The following is a 14,492-nucleotide window of genomic DNA, read 5'->3' as shown; positions in this document are numbered from 1 at the left end:
TCTTTCTTCTGCTTAAAAATGTGTTTCTTGAATCTGAGCAATATTTGGGTATGACGTCACATGTCCGTAACCACGCCTACCCTAAAAAATGACGTTTTTTGACGGCATGATTCACCTTCAATCGTCGAAACGGAGACTTAAACTGAATAATATTTTGCATTTTTTACACCAAAAGGTTTATTTGGTGTCTTACCTAACAAGTCATACAAATTTCGTTCAAATCCGCCGCGCAGTTAGGCTGATCCAACGGGTAAAGGAAAGCGACAACAATCCTGAAAAACAGCAAAAAATCCAGGGTTTTTATGGTGTTTTTTCTGGGTAGCCGCAGTTGATATGCAATAAATCTAAAACTACAAATAGCAGCCTCTCCAAATTTCACAGAGCGATGACAAAGACCCTCATCTGGATTCGCGCTAGTGTCGAAAAAAGATGAATTTGAGAATTTCGTTGGAATTTGAGTATTTTGTGAGCAGTTAAGTTAAAATATTAGAAGAAAACTTATGGAATTTTGAAATTGTCTTCTTTTTCTCTCTATTAAGATGTCAAAATGAATGGACAGAATAGAAGACACTTGGAAGACAACAAATGAAAAGAAAAAACACCAAACCTATAGACTCAAAATTTGGCCTACTTTTGTGAATGTCACAAAGGAGAGCAGCCTGGAACCTACCAGAACATACCAGATAACGTGCTCGAACAATCAGACCTTCATTTTGACGCCTTAAGCCTCCTATAGTAATCACTCTGCTAAGTCCGACAATATATATCTTGATTAAACTGTGGTGCAGTATCTGTTTTTGCCCGATGTGACGACTAAATTACCCCGACAGGCAGGGGGTAATCTGTACTTTAATCGTAGTGTCATCACACCTCTCCCGGCCGTGTACTGTTTTAATCCTGCGAACGTTCTTCAAAAACAAAATCAAGGACACAAATCCGAAAACAAATAGACTGCCAACGTTTCAGAGTCAAAAAACGTTTTGCTTTGTCCTAAATTAAACGTTCCAATAACATAACTTTCTTGTTTTAAGATATGTTTTGTTTTGTTATAAATTAAACGTTCTATACTAACTTACCTTTCTTGTGTTTTGAATAAAGGACAGACCAATAGTTTATGCAGCAGAAGATCACGTTAAGGGTAAAGTCAACTACCGTCGATATCGTTTCAATCCAATTCGACTACTTTACGGAAAGTTTAATTTAGGTCAAAAAGAAACATTATCCAGTACGTCGACCTAATAGTCTTCATACTGGACAGACGTATAAATAGTCATGAAAAAAAGACTTAGCTTAGTGGGGGCCCGGGTAGCTCAGGTGCTAGCTTGAGCACTGCACTTGTGATCCAAGGGCCGCGGGTTCGAATTCGGGCCGGGACGGACACGGGTCAACGTTATGTGCATACCCAGAGACGGTATCCATCTTCCACCCCCGTGTCACCACAGTGGCACGTAAAAGACCTCGGTCATTCTGCCATAAGTGCAGATGGCTGATACCACTTAAACACGCATACACTTGTGTATCTCATCTAAAGTCGGGGTAAAACCCGGGAACATGCCCCTAATGGCTTTGCCGTGAGGGCGTAAAACTTGAATTTCTCTCGCTTAGCTTAGTAGGCATTGAATTCGACATGAGAAAATCTAAAGATGTCTTTTGACTCTCACAGTCTTCAACGCCTTTTCAGGGAAGTCTTTTTCATTTATTTGTTTCATAACTAATTGTATCTGTCGTACATTTCTCAGTTGCTTTGGTTTAAGGAATCAAAGAGATGTCATTGTGAATTGTCTTATTTAGTTTCCTGATACCGTTTTGGGGTCCACAAATACCTGTGTAACTAGTATCTGCCAATGTCCTACATCTCTGTCTTCGGTTTGCTGTCACTCTCTCTCTCTCTCTCTCTCTCTCTCTCTCTCTCTCTCTCTCTCTCTCTCTCTCTCTCTCTCTCTCTCTCTCTCTCTCTCTCTCTCTCTATACGATATACATATACGATAAACATGCTCCGTGGAGAATAAAGAGAGTTAGGCACATTGTAAAACCTAAATGGTTTGATAATGATTTACAACATGCCATTGACCATCGCGATTTTTTAAAGTCGGTTGGCAAGGAAGAGGAATACAGAGAACAGAGAAATAAGGTAAATTCACTTAAACGAACAAAAAAGATAAAATATTTTCGTGACCTAGCATCAAGTTCAAAGCAAAACTCAAAGAATATATGGAAGGCAATAAATGAACTTACGAATAAAAAGGCTGCCAGTCATCCGAGTTGTATCAAGGACATATCTCCCGATGATTTAAACACACATTTTTCCAAAATTGCTGAAAATGTGATTAAAAATGACAAGTCCAAATTAAATGATTTGAAAGTTTTAGAAGAATTTTGCAAATCAAAACAAATTTCATGTCAAGCAAAAATTCCCCTTCTTACAGTACCTGAAGTTTTTCACGCACTTACACACCTCAAGCAAACAGGCACCCGGGGGCTCGATGGGCTTGATGGTAGGATTCTTAAATTGTCAGCCCCCGTAATTTCTGAAACACTTACCTACATTTACAATCTCTGTTTAGACAAAAAATATTTTCCAGTCGCCCTGAAACAGGCTAAAGTCATTCCTCTGTTTAAATCAGGTGACAAAAGAGACCCCTCAAATTATAGGCCAATTTCCATTTTGTCTGTGTTATCAAAACCACTGGAAAAGCATATCAACAAACACATCCTAACACATTTCAACCAAAACAACTTATTCCATCCTAAACAATCAGGATTTAGAGCTAAGCATTCCTGCCACACTGCCTTAATCTCTCTTGTTGATCAGTGGTTGGACAAAATAAACGATAATGAATTCTGTGGTGCCATTTTCGTAGACTTTGCAAAAGCCTTTGATGTAATTGATCACACATTATTGCTTAGAAAATTCGGTTTGTATGGCGTCGGATATGATACTATCAATCTTGTTAGTTCATTCCTCTCTGACAGACAACAGACAGTTCTTACAAACACTAGAGCATCGAGCATGCAAGCTGTAGATTACGGTGTACCACAAGGATCGGTATTAGGACCTCTGCTCTTCTCAATATATGTTAATGACCTCCCCCTTTATATTCAACATTTATGTGAACTTTTTGCAGATGATACCACAATTCACTCCAGTAACAAAAATTTAACTCGCTTATCAGAATCCCTCCAAGGAAGTCTAAACCAGCTGACAGAATGGACTGACCTAAATCACATGTCTCTTAACCCAAAGAAAACCAAATATATGATAATTACAACTAGACAAAAACGACAGAATTTTACCTCAACTGGTCCCGATTTAATGATTGACGGCAATATAGTGGAAAAAGTCGACCATCACAAAGTTCTAGGTGTCCACATCGATAACAACCTGTCTTGGTCAACTCACATTGAACAACTTAGTAAATTAGTGTCAAAGAAAGTGTACCTCTTATCTAGAATTAAACACTTCCTTAATTGTCAAGCCAGGAAGGTATTTTTCACTGCTCATATTCAGTCTCTTATTGATTACGCATCCACTCTATGGGACTCTGCAAGTGATAATTCCCTAAAGCTACTCAGCAGATTACACAAAAGAGCGCTAAAAGTAGTATTACTCAAACAGACTACTCTCACCGACTCAGACTACATCAACATAGGGGTCCTACCTCTAAAGTCAAGAATGAATTACAACAAAGGAATAATGATGCATAAAATTATGACAGAAAATGCACCCGAAACCATTTGCTCAAAGTTCTCCTTGAAGAATTCGCACCACTTTATAAAACTAAACACTCCTCTTCCTAGGATAGACCTATTTAAATCAAGTCTTGTTTATTCAGGAAGCAGCCTCTGGAACGCTCTTCCGGACGCCCTGCGGCAATCCACCAACACGGATTCTTTTAGAACCAAATATTCTTTCCATTTAATGAACTCTATGAACAAATAAACTTGATTGGTTGGTATGTTTTCTTTGTATACAGTTGTTCATTATCGGAATTATGGTTTATTGTGACAAAATCACGAAGATTTGGCTCTGTAATACATTGTTTTGCTGAGCTAATGTATTGTTGGGTTACTTTCCGTTTATCTTCATTGCTTTACACCCAATTTTGAACACTACCTTATGATCTACAATGCTTCTACATAATGCGCTTCATGTACATAAACTTATATGTTCTACCATTAATGTTTTTATGTAACCTTTTTCTAGTCATAGTTATAGTAAAATAGTTTAGTCCCTCTTTAGGGCGAGGGCCAGATGCAAAAAAGCATATCTATGCTTATTCTTGTCACCCTCGAAAAATAAAGATTTGTCATTGTCATTGTCATTGTCATTGTCTCTCTCTCTCTCTCTCTCTCTCTCTCTCTCTCTCTCTCTCTCTCTCTCTCTCTCTCTCTCTCTCTCTCTCTCTCTCTCTCTCTCTCTCTCTCTCTCTCTCCGGGAGATATTCGTGCTGGGTTACAATACCCTTAAATCCTTAAAACACACCTCAAGCGACTACTAACATCCAGCACGTACGCCACCCAGACATCCAAAATGGCGGCGATTGGGAGGGGAGGTAATCGGACAAGCCTTATATCAGAGTGCAGTCTCGGGGAAGATCCCTGGCTATTGTCTCAGGATAACTGTGAATAACTCTGATGACACCTTTGATTGGTACCATCTCATCACCCTCCTCCCCCTGGCGGCAACACGATAGGTAACTCCTGATTGCAGGTATTCCGCGGGGGGGGGGGGGGGGGGGGGGGGGGGGATGGCGGGACGTGCACTAGAGTTGTCCGACAGCTGAATTGGAATCAAGTGCTGAGCCGGATAGTTTGAGAACGAGATGATTTGTTTGAGATTTCAACAAGTCCAACCCACTGCTAAGGTTCCATGCAGTTGAGCGTTCTCTCGTGCACACGGTTCCAGGTGGGACAAACACTGAAAAGAGATACGTAACGACAGAAACGTAGGTAAAGTTTGGGATAGGTACAATGACAACCTTGATCGCATGTGAAGCAATTACATTGGAAAACGTGTAGAAAATGATGTTATTTGGGTCGGGTTCGGTCGGTTGGTTGGTTGTTTTGTTGGCTCGATGGTTCATGTTCTTCCCTCTTTTCCTTCACACACACACACACACACACACACGCGCGCGCGCGCGTTCAACGCTCCGTAAACCTTCACTTGTTTTGAGCTTACATCATCCACCCAACATGTAACCCACAACATACACAACCATCCTAACTTTTTATCTGAATAACATTGAGTCAGTATGTCGGGAGTTCAGTGGGTCATAGAATCACCGCAAATCCACGCATGCATCCTCTGAAGTCGGCGTATGACGGCCTAGATGGTGGGGTTAAAAAGGCCATACACGTTACAGACACGCCAGTATACTTGGGAGAACAAAGCAAAAGAAGAAAAAGAAAAAGAAGAGACATTGAATCAGTATGCGTGTGCGTGTTTGTGTGTGTGCGTGTGTGTGTGTGCGTGTGTGTGTGTGCGTGTGTGTGTGTGTGTGTGTGTGTGTGTGTGCGTGTTTGTGTGTGTGTGTGTGTGTGTGTGTGTGTGTGTGTGTGTGTGTGTGTGTGTGTGTGTGTGTGTGTGTGTGTGTGTGTGTGTGTGTGTGTGTGTGTGTGTGTGCGTGTATGTGTGCGTTTGCGTGTGTTTGTGTGGGTGTTTGTGTGTCTGTGTGTCTGTGAATGTCTGTGCGCACATATATGTGCATCTGACGCACAGAGCAGCTTGTGTCTGTCTGTTTATCTATTTGTCAGTCGATATGGTCGTATTGCATATATATGCTTTGCAAGTTAATAGGCCTGCACATTACACGTGTTCGCAGTATTTAGTAATTTGATGTAGGAATTACACCAAACCAAAAGCAGGGCGCAAAATGAAAGGAAAGTGTCAACAATTACTACAACAACACACACAAAATCATATATGTGCGCACGTTATTCCTTTCCCATATACAGGAATAAGTGTACGTCTAGTTTCAACAACACCTGCAGTTGATTATGAGTTAAATGTTACGCCATTGTAAAAGCTTTCAGACAGGTCTGGAAAATAACAATACATTAACTGACTCAAAAAGAAAAACAGCCTTAGTTTTCAACATCTGTCAAGAAAATAATACATAAGTAGACACTCTAAAAACACAAATTTGAATTTCTCAGATAATAACAACCTCAGTTTTCATCAAGGAAAAGAAATATAAATAGAAGCTAAAAACAAAAAAAATCAATAAAAATAACAGTTCATCCATGTACATGTACACATTTGAACATATTGAAACTTTTTTTGACTCGAACTGGAAAAGCTTTACTTTTGTTCTCAAGTTTCACTCCTACGTTTCAGAAAAGACAAATTCCGAAGCCAAAACTACCAGCAAGAGAAAAACACACAGATGCTAAAATTTCTACCCAAATCAAGACAAGAAAATCGCACGACTTACACTTTCTCCAAGAGGAGGAAACAGCAAGAAGCTAGAATTATGTCCAAATTAAGAAAAGAAAAATAGCGCAACTTACGTTTTCATCCCCGAAAGAACTCCCACGCTGATAATACGGCTTGACATTTATAAAACACTATCCAGCAGAATCCAAACACAGGAGTAGAGTCCCCTTTTTTCTGTATCCCCGTTTGAGAAAAATGTGTGTTCTCTTCCGTCTCTGTCCCTTCTTGTTCTGTCCCTCTCTCCTTTCTTTTCTTCCATCCGATCTCCCCTTTCAGTCTCGGCGGCTAAAATTAGTGCGCTACGCTCCGGAAAGGGAGCCAACAGCAAAGTGCATTGTTCGAAAGTGGTTCCACGGTTACTAAAAATAGCACATGCTCCCAGCAGCACGTGCAATGGGAGAGGGTCAAAAGGTCGCCACATTGACAGCGACTGTCGCGGCTTCTGGCTGTTATGTGAGTCATCGCAAGAGTTTCGATTGGCACTGAAGAAGACTGAAAGGGACTGTGAAGCTGTGATCGGCCGGAAAAGGTACCTGGGTCTTTGAGGAGAAAGAGATAGGGGGGAGAGAGAGAGAAAACTCAGAACTGAGAGAGAGAGAGAGAGAGAGAGAGAGAGAGAGAGAGAGAGAGAGAGAGAGACTCAGAACTGAGAGAGAGAGAGAGAGAGAGAGAGAGAGAGAGAGAGAAAACTCAGAACTGAGAGAGAAAGAGAGAGAGAGAGAGAGACAGACAGACAGACAGACAGACAGACAGAGACACAGAGAGAGACACAGAGAGAGAGACTGACAGACAGACAGTCAGACAGACAGACAGATAGACAGATAGATAGACAGACAGACAGACAGACAGTCAGACAGACAGACAGACAGACACAGCCTAGACAGACAGACGGACAGACAGACAGACAGACACTGAGACACAGATAGAGAGAGAGAGAGAGAGAGAGAGAGAGAGAGAGAGAGAGAGAGAGAGAGAGAGATGCAGACAGACAGATAAACAGACAGAGAGCAAGCAAGAGACAGACAGCCTCCGAGAGAGTGGGGCAGACAGAGAGAGATAGGCATTAGACAGTGAGAGACAGAGACAGACAGACAGAGACAGACAAAGAGAGAGAGAGAGAGACAGTCACAGAGAGAGACAGTCACAGAGAGAGACAGACAGGGGGAGAGACATAGAGAGAGAGGTGCACCCGTTGAACTTTTGAGGAGTAGGAGGTTGAGTCAGTGAGTGAAACGCAAGAAAGAGGAAGGTGGTGAGTAAAGAAATGACAGCAAAGACAAATTGGAGAAATGAAGTACATGTAGTGGCTTACGGCTTCATTTGTAAACAGCACATTCGTTCCGTGAGAGTACAAATCTTCTACCTGTAGCTTTCTCAGATCTTGTCAGACTTTTACAAGGGATATAAGCGTGGTTGCTTTCTGTATAGAATTAACAACATTTTATGAATTCATTTGGAGATTGCCACAAATGACAGTTTAGAATTCACTAATAACCCCACTGTGCACACAAAGCACCCAGTTGATTTTAAAGTCACCTTTATGTAGTAAAGCGGCTTATAAATTTCACTCTGTCTGTTGTTTTTCTTTTCTTTTTTTCCCCCTCTGGTTGTTTGTTTCTCTGTTTGTCCACAAATTAGACTTGTATCTCTGGTACTCCGGGGTCAATTGCGCTCACATTTGGTGAGTAGTTTGGAATCGTGGTTCCTAACGGTAGTCAAACGGAAGATATTAGCTTTACACGCCTTTACGCACCCAGCCAGGGGGAAAACAACAACAACAAATTAAAGGTTTTACATGAGGATGCGCGTCTCAACCTAACACTTGACGTCGAAGAAATGTGCTAGTTTTGACATGTTTTCAAGTAGAAAGATAGTATTATCTCACGTAAACACCTCGTCAGATCAGCGTTGGTGAGTCGAGTTGTTTACTCTGGAAAGAATATGCTATTGACGTTCTATCTGGTTAACTGAGGTAAATTCTGACAGGAAAGTGTTGTTTCCTTTCTGTCTCGAAAACATCGTTTGCAATCATGCTTATTTCAAGTGGTGGTTAAAAGCTCATTCCTGGCTGGCTAATTTAAATTTAACGTCCTCACAGGAACAAGAGCCTATTAGGGACATGAGGTGTTTATTTTTGTTTTGTTTGTTTGCTTAACGCCCAGCCGACCACGGAGGGCCATATCAGGGCGGTGCTGCTTTGACACACACAAGACAGAAGTCGCAGCACAGGCTTCATGTCTCACCCAGTCACATTATTCTGACACCGGACCAACCAGTCCTAGCACTAACCCCATAATGCCAGACGCCAGGCGGAGCAGCCACTAGATTGCCAATTTTAAAGTCTTATGTATGACCCGGCCGGGGTTCGAACCCACGACCTCCCGATCACGGGGCGGACGCCTTTCCACTAGGCCAACCGTGCCGGTCTATGAGGTGTTTATATGCTAAAGGCTCATTCCTTTCCATGAAAAGAATTCGGCTCAAACTCTCAGTAATAACCAAGCATGAGATAACATGGGATAACATGGGATAACATGGGATAACATGGGATAACATGGGATAACATGGGATAACATGGATAACATGGGATAACATGGGATAACATGGGATAACATGGGATAACATGGATAACATGGGATAACATGGGATAACATGGATAACATGGATAACATGGGATAACATGGGATAACATGAGATAACATCATCCTTCCACTTGGACGCATACCAAAAATCAACATCATGAACGCCAACTTTGTATAGTTGGAATATTATATTTAGTACTTTTGACTAAATCCAAAAACAAAGAGACTACCAACGTTTCAAAATTCAGAATAAAAAAACAAGAAAGGTAATTTGTTGGAACGTTTGTTATTGACAAAACAATAGGTTACAATCACAAATATGTCGACCCAACGGTCTTTTCTGGGCACTTAAAAGACAGTTGATTGATTAAAATTTTGGAGAAAAAAAAAGAAAAAAAGACAGTTGGGTCATTTTGAAGATTGTCACAAGTGTCCGTTAGAAAATAAATGTGTCAAATAAATACTATAAATCAACAAAGATCATCCTCGCTGTTGGATTTTGGTATGTGTCCAATTGGAGAGGTGTTAGTTCTGATCCCTTACGGAGGGGTGCCCTGGTCAGATCTGAGACGATGAACGGAGTTTTTGTCATGGGAAGGAGTACATCTGTCTTGAAAAATCTAACCTGCATTACGGATGTAACCGTGTGCCGAAACACTACGATCACCTCGGGAAGCGAAGTGCAATCAAACAGGATTGAAAATGTTAGGGCTAATTTCTTAGCCCTATAAAAACTGTTATGCAAACCCGAAGGTTTCCATGAACATACAGACAATCGGAAACCACCAGACCCCATCACAAACAGAACTCTACAAACCACAGGTGTTGACTTTAAAGGCCAACAACCCGGGTGCAGAGTCCGTTGTGAAAGGAGCGGTAGCCTCCCCTGTCACACGGACATAACATTCATAAACAGCAAGTTGCTGTTTCCTTTCCGTCTCGAAAACATCGTTTGCAATTATACTCATTGTTAACGATGGTTAAATTTCCCATCGTCATTTGCTGTGTAAGTGCTGCACTTCCGTTCGTTCTTAAAGCAATGGCCTCGTTCATCACGTGACCTCCTTGAGTATGTCTGTCTGTCTGCCAGTGTGTATTGTATTTGCGCCATGCAGGGCGTGTCTGTACGTGTGTCTGTGCGTTTTCTCTGAAGCATATCGCAAAATTCAAGAAGAAGAAAAAGAACAGAAGAGACATTGAGTGGAGATAAGGATGTGTGTGTGTGTGTGTGTGTGTGTGTGTGTGTGTGTGTGTGTGTGTTTGTGCTTGTGTGTGTGTGTGTGTGTGTGGGGGGGGGTTAATGTATGTGTGTGTGTGTGTGTTTGTGCGTGTGTGTGTGCGCGTGTGCGTGTGTGTGTGTTTTATGTGTGTGTGTATGGGGGGGGGGGGGGTTAATGTCCTTGCGTGACTTCATGCGTATATAATTGCGTGTATTTGCATTCTGACTGTCTGTCTGTCTTTAAGTGTCGGCAGCAAATTATTATTGTTTTGGTTGCTCTTTCTTTTATCTGTTTTTCTTTTTCTTCATCGTATGTTGCGCCTTCTTTTCTTCACTGCGAGAGCCACTATGGTCGATTCGACTGAGATCAAAGGTGTTTAAGAGTTCATAAATATATACTTTCAACTTGTGTTCCGTGTTTTTCGAGCTTGGGAGCGAGAGAGATCTCTAGCCGCGTTTCAAGCTTCAAATTATATAAGATAAATAACAGTCAACAGAACATAAAGAAAAAAACCCAAGGTGGAACATTTTTTGTTAAAAAAACAACAACAACAGAAGACTGGGGAGGATGAAAGATATTGATGTCCTTGACCCTTGATCCCGTTGAAGGAGGTCACGCAATTCAACCCACGGCGCTTTCGCTTTCAAGTCTTACCCCTAAGGCGCACTAAAGTGTCCCTGACCCTGCTCGACCTTGACCCTGTTGAAGGAGGTAGAGTAAGAAAGGGCGTCATTGCTTTCAAGTCTTACTCGTAAAGCGCACCACAGGATACAGACGAAGATGAACGCTCTATAACATAACCTTTGTTTAAAATTAGTATAATTGCCAACGAGGCTTCAGAGACAACAATTTAAGGAAACACCCACTTGCCTCCGTACAACGCATTGAACGTTGGCATGTGTACTTTGAAGTTTGTTTCTCGATTCTTGAAAAATGATTTATGAGCAGCGGAGACGAAAGGTAACAGTTTGAAATTATCCTTTCCCATTTGCTACGGAAGAGCCATTCTTCATGCTCGCCAAAGAGAGGTTGTAGAATTGCATTACTTGGTGCTAGCGTCCTCTCTTTCGGTTTAAGAGGTAATTAAAAATGATGATGGTTACTGTTTTAAGGTACGTTACTCTCTACCTGTCACGAGCACGCCCACCCAAGATCTCCTGACTCTCTGCCTTAATCTCTGTGTCTGGCTGGCTTTGTCTGTTTTATCTGTCTGTCTGTCTGCCTGTCTGTCTGTTTCTCTCTCTCTCTCTCTCTCGCTCTCTCTCTCTCCCTCACTCCCTCCCTCCCCTCCCTCTCTCTCTCTTTCTCTCTCTCTCGCTCTCTCTCTCTCTCTCTTTCGCTCTCTATCCTTCTTTCTCTCCCTCCCTTCCTCCCTCCCCTCCCTCTCGCTCTCTCTCTCGCTCTCTCTCTCGCTCTCTCTCTCTCTCTCCCTCCCTCCCTCCCCTCCCCCCCTCTCTCTCTCGCTCTCTCTCTTTCTCTCTCTCTCTCTCTCGCTCTCTCTCTCTTTTTCTCTCTCTCTCTCTCTCTTTCTCTCTCTTTCTCTCTCTCTCAAGGGTCTGTATTAGGACCTATCTTGTTCTGTATTTATATAAATGATTTACCCCTTCATGTGTCCGATGAAAAAGTTAGATGTGAGTTCTTCGCGGATGACTCTTCTGTTCACACCAGTCAAAAATCTTTGGAATCCGTCAACTCTTCGGGCGCAGTGGCGTGGTGGTAAGACGTCGGCCTCCTAATCGGGAGGTCGTGAGTTCGAATCCCGGTTGCTGCCGCCTGGTGGGTTAAGAGTGGAGATTTTTCCGATCTCCCAGGTCAACTTATGTGCAGACTTGCTAGTGACTTAACCCCCTTCGTGTGTACACGCAAGCACAAGACCAAGTGCGCACGGAAAAGATCCTGTAATCCATGTCAGAGTTCGGTGGGTTATAGAAACACGAAAATACCCAGCATGCCTCCCCCGAAATCGGCGTATGCTGCCTGAATGGCGGGGTAAAAACGGTCATACACGTAAAAATCCACTCGTGCTAAAAACATGAGTGAACGTGGGAGTCTGAGCCCATGAACGAAGAAGAAGAAGAAGAGAGTCAACTCTTCTCTTCAAACAAGTGTGGATGAAATCACTGAGTGGTGCGTTTCTAATGCAATGATCATTCATCCGATTAAAACAAAGAGTATGGTGATAACCACGAGACAAAAACACCAATTAAGTCCTTTACAATTACAACTGTCAGTTGGTTCAACTCAAGTGCAGCAAGTCGGCATACGCAGGCGTTAAAACGGTCGTGTGACAGGGCCATAATCTGTGAGTTCGACAGATTGACTAAATGTTGTAATTTCGCCCTACGCAATTTGTTACATTTAGTCAAGTTTTGACTAAATGTTTTGATATAGACGGGGAATCGAAACGAGGGTCGTGGTGTATGTGTGTGTGTATGTGTATGTATAAAGTGATTCTGAGAAAACTATACTGGACCGATCTTCATAACACTTTACATGAGAGTTCATGAGTATAATATCCACAGATATATTTTTCATTATTTTGATACATGTCTTTGATGAATTTCAAAATACCAGATAAGAAAATTCTAGGACATTTGTTAATTTCCTGAAATAAGCCATGCCGTTTTTTGGTGAATTTACTGAACAGGTGAATCCGTTTAAATAAAATTGTCACAAGTTAAAAAATGTGTCAATTTCCATGATTTTGCAATTTTAATAGAAATTACCAAAAGGAACAGAAAACAAGTCGCGTAAGGCGAAAATACAACATTTAGTCAAGTAGCTGTCGAACTCACAGAATGAAACTGAACGCAATGCAATTTTTCAGCAAGACCGTATACTCGTAGCATCGTCAGTCCACCGCACATGCTCATGGCAAAGGCAGTGAAATTGACAAGAAGAGCGGTTTAGTAGTTGCGCTGAGAAGGATAGCACGCTTTTCTGTACCTCTCTTCGTTTTAACTTTCTGAGCGTGTTTTTAATCCAAACATATCATATCTATATGTTTTTGGAATCAGGAACCGACAAGGAATAAGATGAAAGTGTTTTTAAATTGATTTCGAAAATTTAATTTTGATAATAATTTTTATATTTTTAATTTTCAGAGCTTGTTTTTAATCCAAATATAACATATTTATATGTTTTTGGAATCAGAAAATGATGGAGAATAAGATAAACGTAAATTTGGATCGTTTTATAAAAAAATATATTTATTACAATTTTCAGATTTCTAATGACCAAAGTCATTAATTAATTGTTAAGCCACCACGCTGAAATGCAATACCGAAGTCCGGGCTTCGTCGAAGACTACTTGACCAAAATTTCAACCAATTTGGTTGAAAAATGAGAGCGTGACAGTGCCGCCTCAACTTTCACGAAAAGCCGGATATGACGTCATCAAAGACATTTATCAAACAAATGAAAAAAACGTCTCGGGATATCATATCCAGAAACTCTCATGTCAAATTTCATAAAGATCGGTCCAGTAGTTTAGTCTGAATTGCTCTACACACACACACACACACACGCACAGACACACACACATTACACCACACCCTCGTCTCGATTCCCCCCTCTACGTTAAAACATTTAGTCAAAACTTGACTAAATGTAAAAAAGTTGACTTTTGCATGATTTGAACCGAGGACCTTCAGCTTTAGGGTCCGACACGCTACCAACGGGCTATGACAGCTCCACGAAGCGCTTAGTAAAAATAAAATTATATCAACAGTTTGTGGTTCTCAGCTCAGAAATGCTCATGTGAAAACAGCTCACATCTGAACTGTAACGGCTTATGATCTGCAGAGTCAGTCAAATGCGATGGCAGCCACTTATACTGACTGTGCGGAACTGAAGTTTACCAGAGAACTTTTTAGGCAACGTAAGGACAGTGAGACATGAAGTTTGATTCGCAAGTCGGATTACAACACGATTGTGAATGATGTCAAGAGTCCAGCCATTAACAGCTCAACAGAACAGTTCAGGGGATTACCGTTATATATACAAGGCGAAGTGAGTCTATCTTTCTCTGTCAGTCTGTAAGTATGTCTATGTCTCTATGCCACTGTTGATCTATCTGTCTGCCTGACTGCCTGTCTGTCTGGCTTGATGTCCGACTTTCTGTATCCTCTGTCCCTATCTCTGTCTCTGTCTTTTTCTCTTCTCCCCCTCTCTCTCTCTCTCTCTCTCTCTCTGCCATTCTCTCTCCGTCTCTCCTTTTCTCTTTTTGTCTCTCTCTCTCAGTCTCTTTCTCTC

The sequence above is a fragment of the Littorina saxatilis genome, linkage group LG9, assembly GCF_037325665.1.
Source record: "Littorina saxatilis isolate snail1 linkage group LG9, US_GU_Lsax_2.0, whole genome shotgun sequence".
NCBI lineage: Eukaryota > Metazoa > Mollusca > Gastropoda > Littorinimorpha > Littorinidae > Littorina > Littorina saxatilis.
This window is presented reverse-complemented; position numbering follows the sequence as displayed.